General features: G+C 41.0%; 1 protein-coding gene across 7 annotated transcripts in view; it reads right to left on the bottom strand.

Moving 5' to 3' along the window:
- Nucleotides 1–16,709, bottom strand: part of CAMK1D (calcium/calmodulin dependent protein kinase ID) — a 389,771-nt gene that overhangs the window by 83,865 nt on the left and 289,197 nt on the right. The gene's annotated exons all lie outside the window — the stretch shown is intronic.

Genomic DNA, 16,709 nt, shown 5'->3' on the forward strand with positions numbered 1-16,709 from the left:
CACTGTCTTCTTCTCCAACACCATGAATGATTGGTCATTTCTCTATGCACAGATTATCCTGCCCGTGCCTGAGTCTCTCGGGTTCCTGAATGGAGGGCCTCTCGGATCCTTGAATGGAGGGCCTCTCGGATCCTTCAATGATTTAGTCCTGCACCCTACCTCATGTGCATTCATGCTCCCGGTCATACCCTGGACCTTGTCATTACTAATAACTGCAACCCCTCCATAATCTTAACATCAGGCATCCTCCTCTCTGATCTCCACCCTCAATCTTCCCAACCTACTCCTTCTAGTACCCGGGACCCAGCAATCCTTCAACCCCACTGGACCTCCAATCCACCTTTTCTATCTGTCATCTTTTCACTGTCCCCAGTTACCTCCACGCTCTCCCTTTCTCCTTTAACCAGCTTCAATTCCATAGTCAATCATTGTAATCACCCCCTTCCACACTCCCTTGATCCTCTCCTGTCTCAGTTACTTGGCAAAGCCATGATGACCCTGGTTGATCCAACTCTACCTACTCTGTGCCTGTACCCGTGCAGCTGCACATGGTGGTGGAAGACACACATGTCATGACTGGTCCCACTTTCAATTCCTGACCATGCTGACCCCCGACACTGCCTGGCAACTGTATTCTATTTCCCTACATTCCATTCCAACAGACAATCATTTCACGACTTCTTTCCTCCACTCTCTATTTTCCAAGACTTTTAGTAGATAGGATCTGGTTGGTTTCTTCCTTCCTTGACAAAACTGAAACAATCAGAAGAGAATTTCCAGGGACTTTCACCACCTAAAGCATCTGTACCAAGTTATTCTGCCCTTTCCTAGTCAACTATGTCTCATGCTTCTCAAGCCAATCCTACTGCCTGTGCACTAGATCTCATGCCCTGGTCCAAGGACCATATCTGAACAGTTCTCCCTACTTCCCTCCATAGGATCAACTTGTCCTCTCTCTGCTGGATCATCCTCCCTGGAACACAAGTATTCTCATTAAAACAAACAAAACTCTTACCTTGATGTTGCTTCCCCTGCCAGCTACTGCCCCATTTCTCTCGTCTTCTTGGTAGCAAAGCAAAATACATTCTCTGCACTTAAATTTAAATCCTCTCCCCACAGTTCTCTCTGAACCCTTTACCTCCCATCGGGCTTTCGCCCTAGCACTTCACTGAGAATGCTTTCATCAAGATCACCAAGGCAGTGATTCTCCCCTGCTCAATGTAGCCATGAAGTCTCAGTCCTCAACCTACCGGACCTGCCAGCAGCATTGGACACCAATGGCCATGGCTTCCTTCCTGAAACACTTTCTGGACTCACCTTTCAAGGTACTGCTCTGCCCAACTCAGTCACTTCTTCCCAGTCTCCTTCTCTGACTCTTCTTCTTGCAGCCCCTAAATGTTGGGGAGGCCCAGGCCTTGGTCTTCAGTCTCCTCTCTGTCTACCCTCACTACCTTGGTGATCTCACCCTGGGTCATGGACAAATTCAAATCAAAATGCCAATGACTCCCCAACGTCTGTCTACAGCCCAGACCTCTAGCTTAAACGTATTGACCTGCCTATTCCAACTCTCCACTTGGATACGTCTCAGACGTTTCAGACTCGGCACGTCCAGGAGTGAACTGACTTTCCCTCCCAATCGGCTCTAACCCCAGCCTTCCCCTTCTCGGCTGGTGGCAACTCCATCCTTCCAGCTACTCAGGGCAAAGATCCTGGCACCGCTCCTGACACCTCTTTTTCTCTTCCTGGTATACATCCAACCAGGGAGTATCACTGACCCTCCAAATATTTCCAGAATCCGACCACATCTCCCTGTCTCCCTTGCAGACCATCCTGGTCTGAAGCCCATCCTAACTGGGTCACTGCGGTAGCCTCTTAATGACCTCCCTGGCTCCACCACTGCCCTCTATGGTCTCTTCTCATCGTAGCCAAGCGGCCAGAGAATTCTTTTAAAATGAATTCGGATCACAATTCACCTCTGCTAAAAATCTCCCAAAGGTCCCACATCCTCCTCGGAGTCAACCCAAAGTCTAGTCGTCCACATATAGTTACAGAGCCCTATAGGACCTGGCCGCTGGTGCACCTAGACCCCATCTCCATCTCTGCTCCCCTGCCTCACGCACACCAGACACACTGGCTTCCTCGATGTTCTGTGGCCACACCAGGCACACGCCAGCCTCAGATCTGTCCACTAACTTTTCCCTCTGCCCCTAAATATCCACTATGTTTACTCCCTTAACTCCTTTAAGTCTCTGCTCGGATGCCACCTGTGCAATGAGGTGTATACCTGACCACGCTTCTCCTCCTGGGCCCCTGAGTACCCTACACCACTTCATTTTTCTTGAGAATTCACCACCTTCTAACTTACTAAAGAATATACTTATTATATTTTTTGGTACTCTCTGCGTCCTCTGCTCTATAGAGACAGACTGTATTGTCTGTTGTAACCTATAACCATCCTTGGCACTCAGCACATACTTAACATACAAGATTTGTTGAATGAAAAACACACACACAGAAGAACAGCCCTGTCCCTTGTTCCAAAGCTCCATTATTCTGGGAATTCTATTACACCCAACTGCAACGACACGCAGGCACAAAGGATGGCATCCGTCAGGATACTGATAACCTGAGTGAGGAAGGAAGGCCGATTTTAATTACTTTTAAGGTTTTCCATGTGTTGGATTACCTTTAAAATTTTCTTCTCCTTGTTTATAGAATCTGTAGTTGTTATAATTGCTCATCATAAGCAGAGATACTGCAAATCATCATCTCCAGTACTGTCATATCTTCTAGGCTTTTTCTGTAGGTAAACAACTGACCAAAGAGCAAGTGAGGTCAGAAACACGCATGTACACACACACGCACACACATCCATGCACGTGCACGTGAAAAGTCAAACCACAGTGGCAACTTCTACAGAGTCACTGACTTTGGCAGCCAAAGCACGCAGCTCTGCAGCATGAAAAAGCCAGGGGGTCCACGGGGAGGGTGAGTGAGTGGAGTTTTAAGGGCAGATAGAGAAACCAGCCTGCTTCATCTCACGCAGCTGTCAACGGCACAAAGATCGCATTTCTTTATAATGATTTTAGAAGCCAAGTCTCTGGCTCAGTCCTATTACCACACCGATAATGCAATACTGGAACGCTTCTTTCCAAAGACTAATTCATAGTCTCCAGTTCCTACATGCAGACCATGTCAGGCAACTTAACCCTGCTCTGATGCCAATTCCCATCACAGGCTGTCTCCACCCTGCAGTGGCTATTACCCTTGGACAAGGGCTCTCCTAATGGACTAAAATTATAACACAATCCCAATGTTTGTACAGGCATAACCAGTCCTGCCCAAGGATCTGTACAAGCGGCCAACTGGGATGACAAAGCAGATAGGGCTGTCCCTGCAAGATGTCAGCACAAGATGGATTGCTAGAAAAACATGCAGTATTTCCTTAGATCCTGAATTTCAGAAACTGCAAATCTACCGTATTTAGTAAGACAGGCAATATCATGACTGTATCAGCCCACTAACACGCGATACAAGTCTGGAATCGCAAGTCAGCGCTATGAAGGCAGCTCTCTGCTTTGCTCCCAGGGAGGCATTTAAGCACATCTTCCAGTTTAAAGGGCCCTGATTTACTCAGAAACATGCCACATTTAAAAAATTCTGTGGCTCTTAGATACATCGTATGATATACAGTGATACGCCAGAATCTGACCTTGCACATAATCAAATAAAAAAATAGGCCTCATTGCCTTGATGTTGAGAGTTGTGTTTAAGGCAGGGATGTATTTCGGGGGCCCCCACATGGTATGGAAGAGTGCGACCTCAAAACACCCTCATCCCAGTGTGTGTAACTTCTGCCTCTGAATGTTTTATCAACCCAATGATTACGCTTGTTCTATAAAATACAATGGGCCAGCACACATCGTACACAGCCTCAGTACCAATCTCCAGACACAGATTGCTTAGACATTCACATGCTGTCAGTAAAAAAGCTACTTGAAGCAAGATTTTAAGAAATCTCGAATATCAGAACAGACTTGTGACAGCTTCTTTGTCCTCAATGATTACTTAACCTCAGACGACAAACAGACCCTGGCTTGATGTTTTGCAGTCTTTATCTTCCTAACATTTCTGGGCTTGAAAGGGATTATTTTGAAAAGTCTGCAGAAGGCTTTAAGTTGTAGCCTATGGTAATCAGAACGAGCCTGATTTTTGCTTCCCTTCTTTGGGTTATAAGTTTTTACAAAACAGCAAAGCCCCAGATGCTGGCTTTTTGGGCCCCATGACCCACAGCCCTTCGCACGTTACAGAGGCCCTGGGTAGAACGGCCAGAAGACTGCAGAGAAGGAGGGTATGGATGTGATCATAGGCAGGGCTGTCAGGGGCATGGATTTAACACAACTGCCCTTCACCTTGGTCTTAGGTGGTCAGGAGTACAGCCCAGAGGAAACTTGGTTCCAGTGAACTTTCACCTGGATGCACAAACAAGCGCAAAAAAGGTTTTTTTTCCAGCTATTCTGGTGGAAACAAAAGTGGGAACTGGGAACTCAAAACCTTCCCCTTTGTTGAAAACCAGTCATCGTAGGTAAAGCTTGGGACCTGGGAGACTGAGAACAAATCCAAGCTGTATCACTCAGGCAAGTCACTTTTCTCTAAGTCTCAGCTTCCCCAGCCATCACAGAACAGGTGTGAGGATTTAGTGAATAATATAAAGTGTTTAGCACAGCTTTGCTCTGTAACAAGAGGTCTATAAATAATTATTACTCGTAATAACATGCTCTGATTGTGGCTTCTGTAGAATTGTTTTTCAGGACATGTCTCTCTGAATTCTGCTGAACTGGATCTAATTAATGTTGACCGTATGTAAGTCTGTTTTCTATTAGCCTTCAGTATTCCCTTTATGACATTATATGTCATCAGTTCCATTTTATAAGCTAAGTAAAAATCCTGATGAACTATTTATTAGCTAGGAAAAGCATATGGCACGTGCATAGGGTTGAAATACTGAAGACTTCCACACCGAGAATTCCTTTCCAATGTGTTTGCAATGTGTGGGCAGAGTAGAAAAATTACTATTTATTTTTTCTTGAAGATTTTAAGCATTGCCTGTAAATATGTTATGTAAACAATGGGATTTAAAGAAGAAAAACACATGTTAAGATTTTTGTGGGGGGAAAATCAATTTTAAATATACACAACATCCAATTTCAAAATTTCATCCTGCTATGGTCATTGACTGCGGAACAAAATTGGAAATCCTCCATAGCAAATGTTATTTTGAGCACGTGTCTCTGATACTAAAAGTACCCAGAAGTACATTAAAATGGTTTTGACCTTGAACATGGGTGAATCAGGAATATTCCCTCAAAAGAGAAATGGTCTATACAAACACCATACTCTTCGGCAGAGTCTAATCTGCTAGGAAAGCAGGACCCATTTTGAAACCCTTTCTATTCCTTCCCTCTCAGAACAGCTGTAGACATGTCTTATGATATTAATTTTACCTGCTAGACTCCAAGACGAGAGAAGACGAATATTGAGAAGACAAAGTATTAACTGACATTGCCAGCGGGCACTTATGATTTTTTAAGGGAGTAGTTAAAAGTTGTCTTGATTACAAACTACTCTGGATGAATATTCTTTGAAAAAAAGTTTTAAATCATGTTTGGGTTAATATACCTGAGTTGAGGTTACATTTTTACTCTTTTTTGCAGTTGTGCCTTTTTGTTATTGTATTTTATAAATGGAAATTTTTTCTAAATTCAAAAGATACTTCCATTGGAGCAAAAAATTACAGTATGAATTATTATCCCTTTTTATTGAGAATAACAAAAAAATCCCATTTTTAAGGTAGTTGACTCCATCAACCAAGATACCTCCACAACAGCTGGCAATTTATCTGACACTTCAGTAAATTTATTATTGCCTCGTACATATTTTTACAAATTTTACACTTAAGTATAAGGTAATTGTGAAATTATTTGTTTAACTCTTGATAAGCAATCTGGAAAGACATCAGAACACAGGAAGCATGATTTGTTCACTATATATTCCACTTTTCCATACTTAAGAAATTTTTTAAACAAGGAAAATTGTACATAAATTTCACAGTGTAGCTTATAATTTCTTAAAAGGAAACAAAGTTGACAGAGGTCAAAATTAGCATTTGAATGTCAACACTGAATCACTATCAGTTGACTCTGACAAAGTTATTTAATGTCATATTCTATTTTTTAAAGATAAACCTATCAGATTTATACATTCTATTTAAAATTAATTTCCCCTCTACAACTGATAGCGTATTTTACAATTTTCAACCCTCTCTAGTTTCAAAGATGGTGAGATCAAGTTCCAAGTAAGTATTCTTTAAAGCTATGTGTTATTTAAGAAAATGCCTTCTATTCCAGTGTCAGTATATTTTCGTTTCTGCAGCATTGTTAAGTCTTTACACAACTGCTCAAAGCATTTATATGTTCATATATTTTTGGTAGACTGTTTTGAACAAAAAGACATAGCCAAAGCTAGGATACAGTGCAATACTCAATGTTGGTGTAGCATTACAATTTATGAGGTAATAATCAAATCATGAAATTTAGCTACTCTGAACAAGACCCTCTGGGCTCAGGCATTTTAAGTACCTTTTTTTTTTTTTACCAAACAATTTCTTTTTGTTTTTCGTTGCTCAGTAATGCACCATTATTTTTCTTCTCTTTACCTTTTGAATCCCTTCACCCATTTCTCCCACGCCTCATGCCCCCACCCCTGGCAACCACCAACCTATGAGCTAGATCCACATATATCTGGGTTGAGGTTACATTTATTCTCTCGTTAAAATGACCACTTCATGTCCTTCTGTTTAGGAAGAAAACACCCGATTTTTTAAAAATTTGCTTTAAGTATAGTTGATTTACAATGTGTTAATTTCTGCTGTACAGCTAAGTGGTTCAGTTATACATATATATACATTCTTTTTCATATTCTTTTCTATTATGGCTTATCACAGGATATTGAATATAGCTCCCTGTGCTATACAGTAGGACCTTGTTGTGAAAACACCCTATTTTTGAGCTGAGATGTACAGGAGCTTTGAGAGCCCATCACACAGGAACATACTTAAGCCTTACATTGGTGAGGATTTCCACAGTCACGACCACAAAGTGCTCCCACATGCATTTCTTACTCAGCCCGCGGCAACCTGGTGAGGAGCCAGGACAGGCATCTGCAAGCTGATCTCACGGACAGAGGACTGTGGATCCGAGGCGCTGCCCCCCCAAACCACATGGCTCAAAAGAAACACGGCAGGGACACTTTTCTACTGCAGACTGCTAGACAAATGTGCTTACTTATTATTCAACAGATTTAAATCTTTAAGAAAGTTGTGATGGAGGGAAACATGCCTTTAACACTTCCACAGTTACATCAAGCAACTCGGGTGGCAGAAGCTGGGACTCAGATGGAGCATTTAAGTCACCTCTTAGATGCGAGGGAAGGTCCTGAGGAGTAAGACTGGGCAGGGCTTTATTCCTTTCAAGGCAGAAGGAACATCTCCTAAAATCCCAGGTACCAAGCTCTTCAAAGTACTAACAGTTCCCCAAACAGCCTTTAAATGCAAGAACTTCTCAGCGTCTATGACCGTGTACTCAGCTGCCTTCTTTAAAGCGGATTGACAAAGTTCTGTTTTTGTCCAGCAATCACACTCCATTCTTATACCCGAAGATGTGGCGGTATAGCTGTAATACAGCTCAAGCAGAGGAAAACCCTGAGGAAGCGATGTGACTACTACAGAACCCTCTCAGAGACTCGAAAAACCCCAGAACACAAACACCGAACCATAGGGTCGCTTCTCTATATATACGGATGTCATTTTCCTTATACTTTTAAAGTAAAAGATGACCAAAGATAAAAAGATACAAATCCAGAAATCCATTTTAAAACCTTGCTTGTGTGCATTAAGACTACCTCAAGGACACAAACATGGTAATATATGGTGTATTTTAGTAGAAAAAATTACTTTCAGTTTATAGAGCAGCTGGGCTGCCCATAGAGCTCTTGCTTCCTCAAATATACAGGCTGATAAAGGATGAGCTTAAACTGTACCAAAAGATACAGGTCCCCCTGTGCTATACAGTAAGTCCCCTACACTCGAACCTTCAAGTTGCAAACTTGCAAAGATGCGAACATGTTCGTATGTCCAATCATGTCAGTTGGTTCACGTGTCTGGCATACACTGTCATGTGTGTGCATCCTGTACAAGTGCTTGTGCTTTTGTGTACTTTACTGTACAGTACTGTATGGAGTACAGTAGTATAGTATCTTTATTTCAAGCCCAGGACATCTGGGAGCAAGCATAAAAGCAGCGGTGATGTAGCTGACTACTGTACTTTTCAAGGTACTGTAGGGTAAGATCAAAAATGTTTTATTTTTTGTGTTTGTTTATTCTTTATGTATTATTTGTGTGAAAAGTATTATAAACCAATTACAGTACAGTACTATATAGCCAAGTGTGTTAGTTGGGTACCTAGGCTAACTTTGTTGGACTTACGAACAAACTGGACTTACAAAGGTGCTCTTGGAGCTTGTTCGTACGTAGGGGACTTACTGTACTGCAATCACAGCATGCTCTTATGTAACTGATACCTCTGTTGGTATTTTAAATCATTTGTTTCCTTATGTAGATAACCTTCCCCTTCTTTCTGAGATACCCCGAAACTGATGCCTTTAATTAGTTCTGGGTCTGTCATTGACCAGCTGTGTGAGGTCAGGGAAGCTACTTAACCTCTCTGAGCTAGAGGTGCCCCACCCTTTCCTTTTAGAGCTAAAATTCTACAATTGTCCTGCTTAGACTGTTCAAACACCTAATAATTCTCTTTTCTACCAAACTGCAGGCCATCTCTTTCCAAATAATCATAAACTCTAAATGAGTTAAGTGTGACTCAACGAGATGGCTTAATTAAGAAGATATGAGGGCACGCACACGTGTAAACCCACAAGATGATGCCCTGGAAGCTTCAGCTTATTTTATATACACATTTATTCTTGTCTCCATGCCTGTACTTAGGCTTTTTGTCCCACCATAGACTCTGCAACACTCTCCTTTATACCTTTCCCCCATCCACAGTCTATTCAAGTTCCAGCCCACCCAGTTTTTCACCTGTCTCAAGAGCCCCTATTATATGGCCATTAGAGAAATGCTATTAAACTTGCAATATTCTGTTACTATTTTTTTTTAACATCTTTATTGGAGTATAATTGCTTTACAATGGTGTGTTAGTTTCTACTTTATAACAAAGTGAATCAGTTATACATATACATATGTTCCCACATCTCTTCCCTCTTGCATCTCCCTCCCTCCCACCCTCCCCATCCCACCCCTCCAGGTGGTCACAAAGCACCAAGCTGATCTCCCTGTGCTATGCGGTTGCTTCCCACTAGCTAGCTATTTTACGTTTGGTAGTGTATATATGTCCATGACTGTTACTATTAAATAATATTTATTGACTGTTTACTCTGTTTTCTAATTTTTCACTCTTGTATCAAGTGGTCCCTGATAGACTGCATTCATTCCTGTGATTACATTTCTTGTTTCTGCCATAATACTGGAAACTCAGTAAGGACAAGTATTTTTAACTTACAGCTTTGTCAATTTTAAATAAAACCCTTAGCGTGCACCTGGTCCAAATCCCTTGGTAGGCGGTGGGGGAGGAAACCACCATCTGTCAAATAGAATGCTTACTGTCTTAGTCCCCTAGCGCTGCAACAAGATACTGTAGCCCGGGTGCCTTAAACAACAAACATTTATCACAGTTTTGGAAGTCCAAGATCATGGTGCTACCAGATCTGATGCCTGGTGAGAGGCTGTTTCTTGGTTTTCAGGAAGCAGTCTTCTCACTGTGTCCGCATAAGGTGGAGAACAGAGAGAAAGGAAGCAAGCTCTCACCTGTCTCTTCTTATAGATTAAGAAGCACCAATTCCCCCGTGGAGCTCCACCCTCATGACCTAATTACCTCCCCAAAGATCCTATGACCTAACACCATCACATTAGGAGTCAGGATTCCAACATGAGTCTGGGGGGACACAGACATTCGGCCCATAACAACTAACACGTGCCAGGCACTTGGCTATTCCTCATAACACTTCTAGGAAGGGCCATTTTCTCCACCTCCAGATGAGGGTAATGAAGAACACATTTCTGTTACTTCCAGGAGATGACTTTACAATCTGTGCTAATTTCAAACCTCTTTGGGATTATATTAAAATGCAACCCAGATGTCAGCAGCTCCTGCAACCTTCCATTTCCTGTGTCCCCTGATCAGACTCTTTCATAGCCCATTGCCAGCCTGGACACGGAACTCAGCCCATCTTTGAACTCACCCAAAAGAATCCAGCCACAGAAAAGCATCAGTGAGCAATGAGAACCACCTGAGGTTTTAAGGACCCACAGAGGAGGGAGTTCACCTCTCGACCTGCTCAGACAACAATAAGGAAGCAAGTCCTCACAAGACAGCTCTCTTCTCGTGCCAGAGTTCCCCCTCATCCCGTCCGTCACCAGAGGTCTTAGTTTTTCACCAGCTCCTCCCGCTCACAGGCTTCCAGGCTCCAGGCTCCTCTCTCCTGGATTTCTCCCACTTCTCACTCCCTCTGCTGTACAGAGCAATTCACTCTGCTCTGCAACTGCTTCTCCCACCACTTCTTCTTAATGCGCCTCTGAGATCAGTAAAACCGGGGTCTCTCCAGGTACACAACCCGTTGCACTTAGAAACCAGCAACAGGTTTAATTAACTCCTATAAAAACCTCTGTTACAGAATGTTAAGTCTACACTGGTACTTCTGACGTGCAGAGTTGAGTACTGTAGCTATAACAAGTGCTTGTCTGCAGGAAGGAAGTCTTGGGTTCACCCAAACCTACCATCTCCCACCATCATTTCCGATCAGATCTTCACAACATTCATCACTATCTAGATGGACCTTGAACATTTATGTGTTGACTTGATTTCTGGGTTTCCCTCTACTAGATAAGAAGCTCTGTGAGTGCAGGGTCCTGTCTACTTTGTTCACTGCTGTATTCCTTATGCCTAGAAAGGGACTGTCACCTAGTAGATGCTCAGGAGATATTTTTGGATGAATGAATGAACAAATATATGAATGACTAGTGGCTAGAGAAGGCAACATTCAATTCTGAAGCTCTGAGCCGTCAACACCATGGATCCCAGATTTTGACCTGCGACCAACAGTGCAATATTGAGTGATAAATGATCTTCCCTAACGCTCTTCTTCTGATGAATTGCATTCTTCCCTGTATAGAGTTCTAGAAGGTATTTTCATAACCTGGATGTGGAGGGAGACAGAAGCAGAGAGATTGCTCACTCGCAGTGAGGATGAGAAAATGTACTGTCAGAAAATGTATTGTGATTGGTCTCAAATTACTTATTGAGCGACTGAAATGTGCCAGAAGCTGGGGTAGGCAGTGAGGCTACCTGCGTTGCAACGTGGTCTCTGTCCCCTGTGCATATGTGCATGCTTCTCCAGACTTTTCCCGTAACTCTGAAGATCCCGGTGTGCCAGGCAAATTCACCCTCCTCCCAGGCTCTGCTCACCTGCACCTCCCCTGGCGACACCAGCTCCTCCATCATGGACGCTTCCCAAGCATACTGGGGATGGCCCAATGTCTGCTGCTCACGTGATGTCATTTAACCAACCTGTAATTATTTGTGTACATACATCTATACCTCACCCAAACATAGTGAGCCCCATGAGTCAAGGCCTATGTTATATGATCTCACAGAGTCTCGCCAAAGATCTCTGTTGAATGAATTAATAAATTCCAGAAGATAGGTGTGCTGCTGTTGGCTTCAGAGAACTACTCACAAGCATGGTTCGAAGTACATCTTTGGGCTGCAATTGATTCTAAGGCTGAAAATACTGAAGGATGACTGGACACACAATAGACTCCTCAGCATAACCTGCCAAGAACCACCACCTTTCCACAGACTTGAAAAGTCTTAGATATAAATCCTTATTGATTCTTCAGGGCCACTCAAGAGAAAAAACATTTTTCTCCATTGCAGCATTTCATTCTCAAAAAAAGGCTTGAAACTCTCCCATTTCCATGTCAAATCCCTGTTAAGACAATCAGGGCTTTGTGCCAGCCAGTGGTTTGGGACAATGGATCTGTGTTTAGTTGAGATTAGAGAATTTGTCAGCAGTCACCTTATCTAAGGAATCACCTTTGGGTCTCATTACCATTAAGTAACAGTTGCATTGAAAGGTTAGTAAGAATGCCTTGAAATGACTGGTTAGAGGCGGCAGGTCACACACTTGCCATGTTTCTCATCACTCATCCCGTCTCTCCATGTTCAACAACAGGCACCCATTCTTCTCTGTTATTAATGGGACCATGTCTTGAGATTTGTCTCAATCATCTTCTTCTAGGCATAAGTGAAGACAAAACCAGTTGGGGCATTCTCTAGGTGATGGTCCAGTGCCCTTCCTCTTCTCTCATTGAAACCCCAAGAGTTACTTTTTGCTAGGAATTCTGGAGATGGACCAAGTTGGGTTTCTTACACCCTAACTGAAGTCATAAGTCTCAAGTCACATACAATCATGCATGGTTCAGATGGCAAATGGTTTGCTGTAGCATCGCTCTGTTGTTCACCTTCAAAAGCATTTCTCCTTAGAGGTGACAACAACTGAATATTAGAAGCATGTTCTGGAAGGTCTTGCTACTCAAAGAGGAACCGTTGGAAGAGCAGCATCAGCATCACCTGGGAGTTCAATGAAATGCAAATTCATTTCCCACCCAGGTTTACTGAATCAGAATCAGAATGAAGGTGGGGCTGAGGAATCTTTGTTTTAACAAAATCTCCAGGTGATTCTGATGTGCACTAAAATTTGAGATGTGCTTTAAAGCACTCCCATGTAGATTTCTCAGCCATACTTCCCAGAGGACTGGAATCAAAAGACTGGAACAGGCAATTATTTTCAGGTTCCTGTAAGTGCTAACAGAGTGTTATACACAGGTTTTGCCCTAGGATAACTGCAAGAGAGACTTGCTAAATAAAACCCGTTCACTGAAGGAGGAGGAGTAAGATTGACAGAGGAGGCAGAGGGTCAGTGTTAGTGGTTAGTTCTTTTTGAGTTCCTACTGTTTTCTGGCGAGTGGTTTTGAGTAACGTCAGTACAAAGTAGTTCTAACCCTAAAAAGAAAAGAGGATTATGGATGAGTCCTCTTGCTCAATTCAGCCTGCTTACTCCTCCCTGCCTCACATCAGGTGATCACAGAAACATCAGGTGAACTTCTCCTCATGGATTTCTTCATTACTATGATAATCCGCACCGTGAGACCTTGCGTGGTGCATCTATGAAAACAGTGAAACTCTCAACAGTTCTCAGGGTGAATCTTCAATGAGAAACTCTGGAGGAGATATTACAACTGATGGAACTGATGCCACAGAAGTAAAAAGGACCATAAGAGACCACTATGAACAATTATACATCAACAAATTACAACAAACTAGTGAATAAAACAGAAAAAAGCAGACTCACAGATACAGAGAACAAACTAGTGGTTACCAGTGGGGAGAGGGAAGGGGGCAGGGGCAATACAGGAGTAGGGGACAAAAAAAGGGTTATTATGGGATTATATTAAACCATGTGTCTAAAACTTGAAGATTGTAAAGCACTATATAATTTTAAAAAATCTTTCATTCAATTAAAAAAAAGTTAAAAAAACACAACACCATCACAAGTAAAAAAGAAAACCCGTTGTGTTTCTATACACTAATAATGAACCATCCAAAAAGGAAATTAAGAAAACAGTCCCATTTACAATTGCATCAAAAAGAATAAAATACTTAGGAATAAACTTAACTAAGACGGTGAAAGACTTGTATGCTAAAAACTACAAACTAGTGATGAAAGAAGTTAAATAAAACACAATAGAAATACATCCTTCCAATCTTCATAGATTGGAAGACATAATATTGTTAAAATGTCCATACTGCCCAAAGTCATCTACAGATTCAATGCAATTGCCATCAAAATCTCAATGGCACTTTTTTATAGGAAGAGAGAAAGCGAGCCTAAAATTCATACAACCACAACAGACCCTAAATAGCAAAAGCAATCGTGAGAAAGAAGAACATAGCTAGAGGCATCACATTTCCTGATTTCAGAATATATTACAAAGCTACAGTAATTAAAACAGCATGGTACTGGCATAAAGCTAGACATATAGATCAGTGGAAAGAATCAAGAACTCAAAAATAAACCCACATATATATGGCAAGTGATCTTCCACAAGGGTGCCAAGAATACACAATGGGGAAAGGATAGTTTCTTTAACAAATGGAGTTTGGAAAATTAGATATCCACATGCAAAAGAACAAAATTAGACAACTTATTTTACATCTTACACAAAAATCAACTGAAAATGAATTAAAGACTTACACTTAAGACTTGAAACTGTAAAACTCCTAGAAGAAAACATAGGAGAAAACTCCTTGACAGTGGTCTTGGCAATGATTTTCTGGATATAACACCAAAAGCACAGGCAACAAAAGCAAAAATAGGTAAGTGGGACTACATCAAACTCAAAAGCTTCTGCACAGCAAAGGAAACAAGCAACAGAATGAAAAGGCAACATACGTAATGGGAGAAAATATTTGCAAACCATTTACTGGATAAGGGGTTAATATCCAAAATATATAAGGAATCTCTACAACTCAACAGGAAAAACACCAAATAACCAGATTTTTTAAATGGGCCAACGACTGGAACAGACATTTCTTCAAAGAGGACATACAAATGGCCAACAGGTATATGAAAAGGTGCTCATCATCACTAATCCTCAGGGAAATGCAAATCAAAATCACAATAAGATATCACCTCATACCTGTTAGAATGGCTGTTATCAAAAAGCTAGAACTTATTCAGCTGAAGATCTGCTGTATGACATTGTGCCTATAGTTAATGATACTCTACCGTGCACTTAAGAATTTAAGAGAGTAAATTACATGTTAAGTGTTCTTACCACAATGAAAAAAACAATCCCATTATCCCTTTCCCTTGTCTCATTTTGATTAAAGAATCTATCCCATTGGGTTTTGGAGTTCTTGGCAGATGTGAAAGTGCCCAATAGTGAGGATTCTGGGAAAGCAAGTAGGCAAGGTCAGCAGAGAATACTGATGTCAGATGAGCAACACAACTTCCACATTCCACTTTGCGTGTGAACTCCCAACATCTCTGGAAGGCTTAGGGCCAGTTATGAGATCCTTAAGGCACCATACATTCAGAAGGGGAAAGGGAAAATGGAGAAAAAGAAACAAGCTATGAGGCATTTCAACTTTGAATGAAAAAATAAAATCAAAAAGAAAAGTCAATGAAGAAGATAAGTCACGATGCATGTGGTAAAACCATCTTGAGGATCTTGTATAATCATCCCCTGACAGCTCTACACATAAATTTTCAGCTTGAAACTATGAACACCTGCTCATATTGTGACTTTGGGGCATTATTCAAAATTTACTTAGGGCATTATTCAAAATTTACTTAAGTTGTTTTTTCAGGGCAAGTCAATTTATTTATCCAAGTGGAGATTTAAAAACCTGAGGGAGCCATCTGGTGGCTCGTGTGCCGACTAATTAAAATCCATCTCCTGGGCACAAGATTGCTGCCCTGTGGGTATTGTCATTGCAGCAAATGGCACAAGACAAACAAGAGCTGACAAAAAGCATTCTTATGCTGTATAAAAGCCAAATAGTGTAATTTAGACACAAACGAACCAAAATTAAGGGTGGGTATGCTTAAGAGTAATTTTTATATTATTTTCTCTACCTGCTCTGAAAAAGAAACCAAATTATGGCTATGAATAATAAAAAGTTGTGTTTTGAACTCTATTTCAAGATTATATTTTCACACAGAATAAGGAGACAATTAATTCAATAATTAAAAAACTAGAAATCAAGCCAAAAAACAAACCAATGGCTTGCTGAAATGATGCACAGGTTTAATTAGCTTTACAGCTTGTTCTGACTTTGTAAGAGAAGCAGTAGCGTAAGATGGGAAGATACAGGTCCTGCTCAGAAAAATTACAAATTCAAGCCCTGAGCATTGTTAATAAAAATAATTTAGTATTTAATACACCCTTTCTTTCACATCTATAATGTTACGGTTTCAGTGCAGTGTCTACCTCTTCAAATACTGGAAAATTCTTTCTCTGCAATACATTTTCTTTCATGTTGAAAAAAGCATACATCTCATTAGGAAGAGAAAAGATGACTTCCAAATTTCAGATAATTGCCTTGAGTAAGAGGTGGTTCTTCGATAACAACACACTTTATAAACTTTTCTTCTAAAGCTTCCATTACTTCAACTTGCCCAGCACCAAATAAGTTACTGGAAATGATTTTTTTTTTTTTTTGCATGAGGAAAACCCAGTTCCTTACACAGAAGACAAATTACATTGATTTCACTGGCAACTGTGAAGAAGAAGCAGTTAAGAGTTTCTCATTATTGTTCATTGTTAAAGTATAAACTGTAGCAATGTACCAGAAAGTTGGCATAAATGTTGAAAATCAAAATGTAATTTTTCAAATTACTTATAAAACCAATACAAAGACTACTTAAAAATAGATGTCTCCTAACCTATAATTTAAACCAAATACATTAAAAGACTATGAAATATACATTGTCACTGGACTATTTCTAAATTA

The sequence above is a fragment of the Balaenoptera musculus genome, chromosome 2 (assembly GCF_009873245.2).
Source record: "Balaenoptera musculus isolate JJ_BM4_2016_0621 chromosome 2, mBalMus1.pri.v3, whole genome shotgun sequence".
Taxonomy (NCBI): domain Eukaryota; kingdom Metazoa; phylum Chordata; class Mammalia; order Artiodactyla; family Balaenopteridae; genus Balaenoptera; species Balaenoptera musculus.